The sequence below is a fragment of the Nylanderia fulva genome, unplaced genomic scaffold, assembly GCF_048542155.1.
Source record: "Nylanderia fulva isolate GAGA-0341 unplaced genomic scaffold, ASM4854215v1 Scaffold448, whole genome shotgun sequence".
Taxonomy (NCBI): domain Eukaryota; kingdom Metazoa; phylum Arthropoda; class Insecta; order Hymenoptera; family Formicidae; genus Nylanderia; species Nylanderia fulva.
The window spans coordinates 76,441-85,972 of record NW_028190530.1 but is presented as its reverse complement, the minus strand read 5'-3'; the positions used below and the strand labels follow the sequence as shown (position 1 = coordinate 85,972).

The window sequence follows — 9,532 nt, the reverse complement described above, 5'->3', positions numbered from 1 at the left end:
TAAAAACATATACATACTATCATTCAAAATTAATAAATTGTTTATTGTATTATATCGTGGTACTATTTAGAAATGTTTATTTTATCACAGATCAATTAGCCCCACCGAAAATGCAGTTGTCTCTTTTATATCGTGTGGCGAAGGCTGGCACAATTATCATCACGTTTTCCCTTGGGATTACAAAGCGGCGGAACTTGGAGATTATAAGCTCAATATTGCTACAGCTTTTATTGATTTTTTTGCTTATCTAGGTTTAGCTTATGATTTAAAAACTGCATCTGCCAAAATTGTGAAAAAACGTGCTCTTCGCAACAGCGAAATAAATTAAAATAAATAAAAAATGTATGTGTTACATGTAATTCTTAATGTGATTCAGTTGTAAGTTATAATAATATTGATAATAAAATAACTTTCTTTAATGCTTGAAAAAGATGCAATTAATTTTATGTAAAACATTTTGAGTGAGATGCGAAATGTGAGATAACGATTTCTGTTGAATATTGCTTGAATGACTAAAAGTTATTATGCCTTAAAGTTTGCTTTATTTGCTTCTTACACAAGTGAAATAATGTTTTGATTTTATGTATAGGAACAATAGAGTATCGTTTGCCTTGGAAGAATACGTTTCATAATATTGATATGAACTTAAATACATAATATGATAATAATATAATGATACAAAAGATTCAAGAACAATACAAAATATTTGTTTTAAATAATTAAATTAAATAAGTAGATACAGGTTGCATAAATTTAAATATAAAAATAAAAAAGAAAGACAAAGGAACTAACGCCGTAATTATCGCGCAAATAATTATTAAATATTGTTACGTCCTGCAGTCTCCACGATCCTTTCTTTCGGAGAACGCAATGCGATATCTAAAATATAGCAGACGCATAGAAAACTCACGTAAGCATACGATCTGACAGGCAAAGTAAACATAATCCGAGAGAGCTAAATCGTCAAAATAAAAGATGTACAAACCGCGAGAGCCAAACAGACTAATCTATAAATTCTAAACTATAACTCGCGGTGCCTTAAAGATAAGCTAGTTGACAGCTCTCTAAATGAGATTTACTCTAGTATTAGGCCCTGCTTACTTTACGATTCTTTCTTTCGGAGAACGTAAGACGATATTTAAAATATTAAAATATTAAATTATCTGCAGATCGCAGACCCGCAGATAAGTCATGATGTGACAAGCAAGGCAAAACATTTTCGTGCCTAGAAAAATATTAAACTATAACCAACTGTTCTCTTCAATGAAACTAATTGAGAATCAATAAATTTTTAAACATTAACCGATTCTAAGGCCGGATTCACACCTTAGCAGAAAAGCAGAAGCCAATTAAAACTCGCATTGATAGCTGAAAAATTCAATTTATTAACTCGGACAGGCGTCTTTCCGTATGAATGTATAGATTGTGTAGTTAAATTGCAAGATACACGTTTACCACCGCGTGACTCATTCTACAGTTCCTTGATCGGTGACACAGTATCGAGAGCGATTACGCGCACGCCGAGAACGTCTGAAAACGATTTTCCCTTGGAACGCTAGACGAATATAGCGATCTATATTTGAAAATCGATGTCTTGTTATTAGCAGATATTTTTGAAAATTTTCGGGATAGTTGTATTAAAAGTTATGGACTCGACCCCGCGTATTATTATACCCTTCCGGAATATACATGGGATGCCATGTTAAAACATACAAATATTACGTTTGAATTATTAACAGACATTGGCATGGTCATGTTTATCGAACGGAGTATACGCGGTGGTCTACATAAGTCAATGTTCAAGCAGATATGCACATGCTAATAACAAGTATATGCAATCGTATGATCCATTGAAACCATCATCGTATTTCATGTATTTTGACGTAAATAATTTGTACGGATGGGCAATGTGTCAACCATTGCCTTATGCCGATTCTCGATGAGTCGATGATGTATCTAATTTTGATGTATCATCTATTGCGCTCGATTCATCTAAAGGCTATATCCTTGAAGTAGATTTAGAGTATCAAAAAATTTATATAAACTGATAAATAATGCTGTATTTGGTAAGATGATGGAAAATGTGCGTAATTGAATTGATGTAAAACTTATAACATATTGGGAAGGGAGATACGGTGTAGAGGCAATGATTGCAAAACCAAATTTTTATAGTAGAAGCATCTTTTCAAATAATTTAATTGCCGTAAAATTACGTAAATTTGAAGTAAAATTTTATAAACCAATCTATGTGTAGGCATGTGCATACTCGACATTTCTAAAACGTGTTTATATGAGTTTCATCACGAATACATGTCACCGCTGTATCCTGACAAATGCCGGATAATGTACACCGACACAGATAGTCCTATATATCACATTCAATGCGAAGACGTGTATGAGAATTTGAAGCGCGATGTATGCAAATTTGATACGAGCGATTACGCTGCGGACAATGCGTACGGTATACCGCTAGTGAATAAAAAAGTACCAGGTCTAATGAAAGATAAAAACAACGGCTCGATAATGACTGAATTTGTAGGGTTTAGAACAAAAATGTACGCTTTGCGAGTGGATGGTAAGAAAGATACAAAAAAAGTCAAAAATGTCAAGAGTAACGTTATCGCGAGAACGATAACGTTTGACGATTATACGCAGTGCTTGAATGAAGAGATTAAAATGACGCGTCAACAATCTTGCATAAGATCCAAAGCTGCATAAGGTATACATCATTTGCGAGACAAATATTATGTAATTAATTAAGTGTGTTTGAGAATTAAATTCTTTTATTCAAAAGGTGACTTATCATGTTGTGCCGCGCGATCCTCTCTCACGCAGCGCGTTTGTGAACAGTATACGTTTTACAAAAAAAAGTTTCAGACAAAAATTGTAGGAAAAAAATCTATTTACTAATCTTATCAATTTGACCTTAGACGGCGTTATACAATAATTTTATTAGTGTTTTGGAAAGCTCTCTAAATAAGCTACGAGAATATGTAATAAAAAATATAGGATTCCATCTAAGAAATTCAAGGTGATCTTATTCTAACCTTGGTAACGCAATCCAAGGTCAAACTGATAAGATCAATTAATAGATTTTTTACAACTTTTGTCTGAAACTTTTTTCTGTAAAACGTATACTTTTCGAGATTTTTCAGTGTTCCGTCCTTTTTGGGACACCCTGTATATGAATATATATACATTAATTAATGAAAGGCTCGTATAAATTCAACAAAATTAAACAATCATATATAGTAGGCCAACTAAACGAGCAAATAAATAAGATGTAAAAATTTTTTTATTAATAGTTAAATCATTAAATTAACATTCCGTTACAGAATCGACATAAATTGTAAACGTTTCGACTGCACTACAGTCTTTATCAATACATAAAAATTAAATATTAAAATATAAAGTTAGATGTTAAAAATACAAAGTTAGTTAAATATTAAAATATAAAATTGAAACGATTCTTCGCTGTTGACCAATAGATATGCAAGGCGATTGGTCTGAGATGCCAAGTTATGCGACATTTGAGCATGCTACGGATATAATACGCGAATTAAATCAATGTCAGAAAATATTAAAAAATCTTTCAACTTACATTATCGTTTTAACAAGTCCTTTTCCCCGATATTTCAAGTGTGTGTTGCGAAGTCTGAATACCAAATGTCAAAATAGAGAGCGTGATGTATTTATTTATTACCAATGTTTTTTCTAAATTATGATTCAGCAAATTTTTTAAGTATGTCAAAATAGCTACTGTCTAACAATTCGGTGTCTGTATTTAAATTAATTCCATTTTTCTGTTCTTTAATGTGGATCATTTCGGATATTAGTCTTTTTTGGTAATTCTTTTCATGATCCATAATTTTAATATTGTCCCAGTCAAATGTATGTTGTTCGTTTAGAATGTGTTCCGTGATAACCGAATGTCTAGCAGAGTCTAATTTAATATTATTTTTATGTTCTTTAAGTCTCGTTCTTAACTGTCTTTTTGTCTGTCCGACATATGTGGCGTCACAATCGTTGCAGTTCAATTTGTAAATAACATTAGAATTCGTGGGGCAATTATTTTTGTCCTTTTGAACTCTTATGAAGTCATTTAATTTATTAATGCAACGATATCCTACCACTACGTCAGGTCTTCTTATTGCTGAAGCAACTTTCTCAGATATTGGTTCTATATATGGTATGACAAAATATTTAATGTTAGTATTAGTATTATTGGTATCTGTTATATTGTTATTATTAGGCTTGTTAAATTTTTTAGTTGAGAGATTTTTTAATCTGCGTTTTATTTCTGTGAAAATTAGATCAAGAGGATAACCGTTGGATAGCAAAATGTTAATAGCTTTCTCTATATTTTTTTTGTGAAATTGCGGATGTGATAGTAATAAAGCTCTATCTACCAAGTTATAAATTGTTCCTATTTTATGACAAGTCGGATGATTTGAAAAAAATGAAAGTAATCTACCTGAGAATGTCTTTTTGTGATACCAATCTAAATAAATTTTGTTATCTATTACTTTGATCATTATGTCTAAAAAGCTTATACAACGATTATCCTCCTTTTCCAATGTAAATTGTAGTCTATCGTTATAATTGTTGAATTCGTTCAAAACATATGTAATATTGTCAGCGGAAGTGCACAAAATAATGTCGTCTACATAACGGAAATAGAAAGTCATTTCGCAATTTAAATTACTAATTACCAATGTTTCCAAGTCCTGCATGACTATATCGGCAATGATCGGAGAAAGTGGGGAACCCATAGGAGTCCCATAAATTTGTTTGTAAGTTATGTTATTAAAAGTGAAAAATGTAGAAGTTAATATAAATTTTATCATACCTATGAATTCATTTTTGGGAATCTTTGTGTGTGACTCTATAAAATGCCATCTATTGTTGATGCCGTTTAATGCAAGATCTACGGAAACATTAGTAAATAATGAAACAACGTCCAATGAAGCTATTATGTCGGTGTCTTGTATTGTTTTCCCTGATAGAATGTTGCATATATCAAAACTGTTATTTACAAAACTGTCCGCTCTAGGAAGGCTATCTTTTAAAATTTTATGAAAGAAAGAAGCAATATTATATAGAGAAGTATTTATTGAGGAAACTATTAGTCTAAAAGGAATATTTTCCTTGTGGATCTTGGGGAGCCCATAAGCTTTAGGAAGAAGAGAGTCGCTTGAAAATAAATAATAATATTCTTTTTTGTTGATGAAGTCTTTTTTCAACCATTTTTTTAAACAAATATTGAGGTCTTTTTCTATTTTTGTTGTTGGATTGTTTTTAACTATGGTATACGTAGAATCGTCTTCTAGGAGACTCTCAACTTTTTTTATATAAAATTCTTTTTCTAGTGCGACTGTAATGCTGCCTTTATCTGCTCTGGTAAATAAAATATTAGGATTTTGATTGCAGAATTTAATTGTGTCTTTATGCATGTGAAATAATTTTTCTTGTATGTCCGTTTTTTTGTCGTTATTGTTTAAAAATAATGAAAATTGTGGAATGGCAGCATTACGAATCGAAGTGAGATTTCTGATCCCGTTAGAATTGCTTTCTATATCTTTGATGAATTCGTGTATAGCTACTTTTTTATTTAAGTTAACTGGGAGACTAAATTCACCTCCCAATTGTAATAGATTGGTTACATTGGGGGGAATTTTTTTATCAGTTAAATTAATAAACCATTTCTGGTTAGTTTGTTGTAAAGGGTTATGTGTAGCATAACGAAAACTGTTGGCAGAAACAGTGTTATCAACAATATTTGTCGAAGATATTGTTTTTAATTCAATAGGATCAATATTTTTAATGTACTCTGTTTCATGCGATTTACGTAGCCATAGGAATTTTTTCTTATGTATGAAATATAATTTTTGGTTGAACAAAGAAAAGGAGTTACAATGGTGATTTAAAATCTCATGCCAGATATAAGATGGTAAAAGGTTTTGGAGAATTTGGAATTGTCTTGACCGTTTTTTATTAAGTGAGTTTAAAGTTCTATATAAATCAAATATCTCTATGTTAAGAATTTCAGTCTTGATATTATGCAACAAACCACGCATCCTATTTTTTGATTTATAGTGGTAGAAAACAAATTTATTATTACAGAAATTACGCAAATGGTTGGGAAACAAACAATATCTCTTACATTCCCTTAAAAATTTCAACTTCGACATTGCCTTAATTATCGCATAATTAAAATTTAGCCAAGATTTAAAGTGTTTTAACGTTTCTAGACCAAAATAGTTATAAATAAAACTAGAATTAAAACGATGGTATTTAAACGGGTAATTAGTCACACGCATTATAAGGCCAGCGTTTATTAAAATTAATTAATGAAAGGCTCGTATAAATTCAACAAAATTAAACAATCATATATAGTAGGCCAACTAAACGAGCAAATAAATAAGATGTAAAAATTTTTTTATTAATAGTTAAATCATTAAATTAACATTCCGTTACAGAATCGACATAAATTGTAAACGTTTCGACTGCACTACAGTCTTTATCAATACATAAAAATTAAATATTAAAATATAAAGTTAGATGTTAAAAATACAAAGTTAGTTAAATATTAAAATATAAAATTGAAACGATTCTTCGCTGTTGACCAATAGATATGCAAGGCGATTGGTCTTCTTATATCTGGCATGAGATTTTAAATCACCATTGTAACTCCTTTTCTTTGTTCAACCAAAAATTATATTTCATACATAAGAAAAAATTCCTATGGCTACGTAAATCGCATGAAACAGAGTACATTAAAAATATTGATCCTATTGAATTAAAAACAATATCTTCGACAAATATTGTTGATAACACTGTTTCTGCCAACAGTTTTCGTTATGCTACACATAACCCTTTACAACAAACTAACCAGAAATGGTTTATTAATTTAACTGATAAAAAAATTCCCCCCAATGTAACCAATCTATTACAATTGGGAGGTGAATTTAGTCTCCCAGTTAACTTAAATAAAAAAGTAGCTATACACGAATTCATCAAAGATATAGAAAGCAATTCTAACGGGATCAGAAATCTCACTTCGATTCGTAATGCTGCCATTCCACAATTTTCATTATTTTTAAACAATAACGACAAAAAAACGGACATACAAGAAAAATTATTTCACATGCATAAAGACACAATTAAATTCTGCAATCAAAATCCTAATATTTTATTTACCAGAGCAGATAAAGGCAGCATTACAGTCGCACTAGAAAAAGAATTTTATATAAAAAAAGTTGAGAGTCTCCTAGAAGACGATTCTACGTATACCATAGTTAAAAACAATCCAACAACAAAAATAGAAAAAGACCTCAATATTTGTTTAAAAAAATGGTTGAAAAAAGACTTCATCAACAAAAAAGAATATTATTATTTATTTTCAAGCGACTCTCTTCTTCCTAAAGCTTATGGGCTCCCCAAGATCCACAAGGAAAATATTCCTTTTAGACTAATAGTTTCCTCAATAAATACTTCTCTATATAATATTGCTTCTTTCTTTCATAAAATTTTAAAAGATAGCCTTCCTAGAGCGGACAGTTTTGTAAATAACAGTTTTGATATATGCAACATTCTATCAGGGAAAACAATACAAGACACCGACATAATAGCTTCATTGGACGTTGTTTCATTATTTACTAATGTTTCCGTAGATCTTGCATTAAACGGCATCAACAATAGATGGCATTTTATAGAGTCACACACAAAGATTCCCAAAAATGAATTCATAGGTATGATAAAATTTATATTAACTTCTACATTTTTCACTTTTAATAACATAACTTACAAACAAATTTATGGGACTCCTATGGGTTCCCCACTTTCTCCGATCATTGCCGATATAGTCATGCAGGACTTGGAAACATTGGTAATTAGTAATTTAAATTGCGAAATGACTTTCTATTTCCGTTATGTAGACGACATTATTTTGTGCACTTCCGCTGACAATATTACATATGTTTTGAACGAATTCAACAATTATAACGATAGACTACAATTTACATTGGAAAAGGAGGATAATCGTTGTATAAGCTTTTTAGACATAATGATCAAAGTAATAGATAACAAAATTTATTTAGATTGGTATCACAAAAAGACATTCTCAGGTAGATTACTTTCATTTTTTTCAAATCATCCGACTTGTCATAAAATAGGAACAATTTATAACTTGGTAGATAGAGCTTTATTACTATCACATCCGCAATTTCACAAAAAAAATATAGAGAAAGCTATTAACATTTTGCTATCCAACGGTTATCCTCTTGATCTAATTTTCACAGAAATAAAACGCAGATTAAAAAATCTCTCAACTAAAAAATTTAACAAGCCTAATAATAACAATATAACAGATACCAATAATACTAATACTAACATTAAATATTTTGTCATACCATATATAGAACCAATATCTGAGAAAGTTGCTTCAGCAATAAGAAGACCTGACGTAGTGGTAGGATATCGTTGCATTAATAAATTAAATGACTTCATAAGAGTTCAAAAGGACAAAAATAATTGCCCCACGAATTCTAATGTTATTTACAAATTGAACTGCAACGATTGTGACGCCACATATGTCGGACAGACAAAAAGACAGTTAAGAACGAGACTTAAAGAACATAAAAATAATATTAAATTAGACTCTGCTAGACATTCGGTTATCACGGAACACATTCTAAACGAACAACATACATTTGACTGGGACAATATTAAAATTATGGATCATGAAAAGAATTACCAAAAAAGACTAATATCCGAAATGATCCACATTAAAGAACAGAAAAATGGAATTAATTTAAATACAGACACCGAATTGTTAGACAGTAGCTATTTTGACATACTTAAAAAATTTGCTGAATCATAATTTAGAAAAAACATTGGTAATAAATAAATACATCACGCTCTCTATTTTGACATTTGGTATTCAGACTTCGCAACACACACTTGAAATATCGGGGAAAAGGACTTGTTAAAACGATAATGTAAGTTGAAAGATTTTTTAATATTTTCTGACATTGATTTAATTCGCGTATTATATCCGTAGCATGCTCAAATGTCGCATAACTTGGCATCTCAGACCAATCGCCTTGCATATCTATTGGTCAACAGCGAAGAATCGTTTCAATTTTATATTTTAATATTTAACTAACTTTGTATTTTTAACATCTAACTTTATATTTTAATATTTAATTTTTATGTATTGATAAAGACTGTAGTGCAGTCGAAACGTTTACAATTTATGTCGATTCTGTAACGGAATGTTAATTTAATGATTTAACTATTAATAAAAAAATTTTTACATCTTATTTATTTGCTCGTTTAGTTGGCCTACTATATATGATTGTTTAATTTTGTTGAATTTATACGAGCCTTTCATTAATTAATTTTAATAAACGCTGGCCTTATAATGCGTGTGACTAATTACCCGTTTAAATACCATCGTTTTAATTCTAGTTTTATTTATAACTATTTTGGTCTAGAAACGTTAAAACACTTTAAATCTTGGCTAAATTTT

At 30.2% G+C, this 9,532-nt stretch overlaps 1 long non-coding RNA gene across 1 annotated transcript; it reads left to right on the top strand.

The window, feature by feature from the left end:
- The first annotated feature begins 8,508 nt into the window (after positions 1–8,508).
- On the top strand, positions 8,509–9,323 carry LOC146721594 (uncharacterized). The gene is made up of 2 exons (XR_014925601.1): positions 8,509–8,999; positions 9,062–9,323. It is a non-coding gene; the product is annotated as an uncharacterized LOC146721594 (long non-coding RNA).
- Positions 9,324–9,532: the final 209 nt, after the last annotated feature.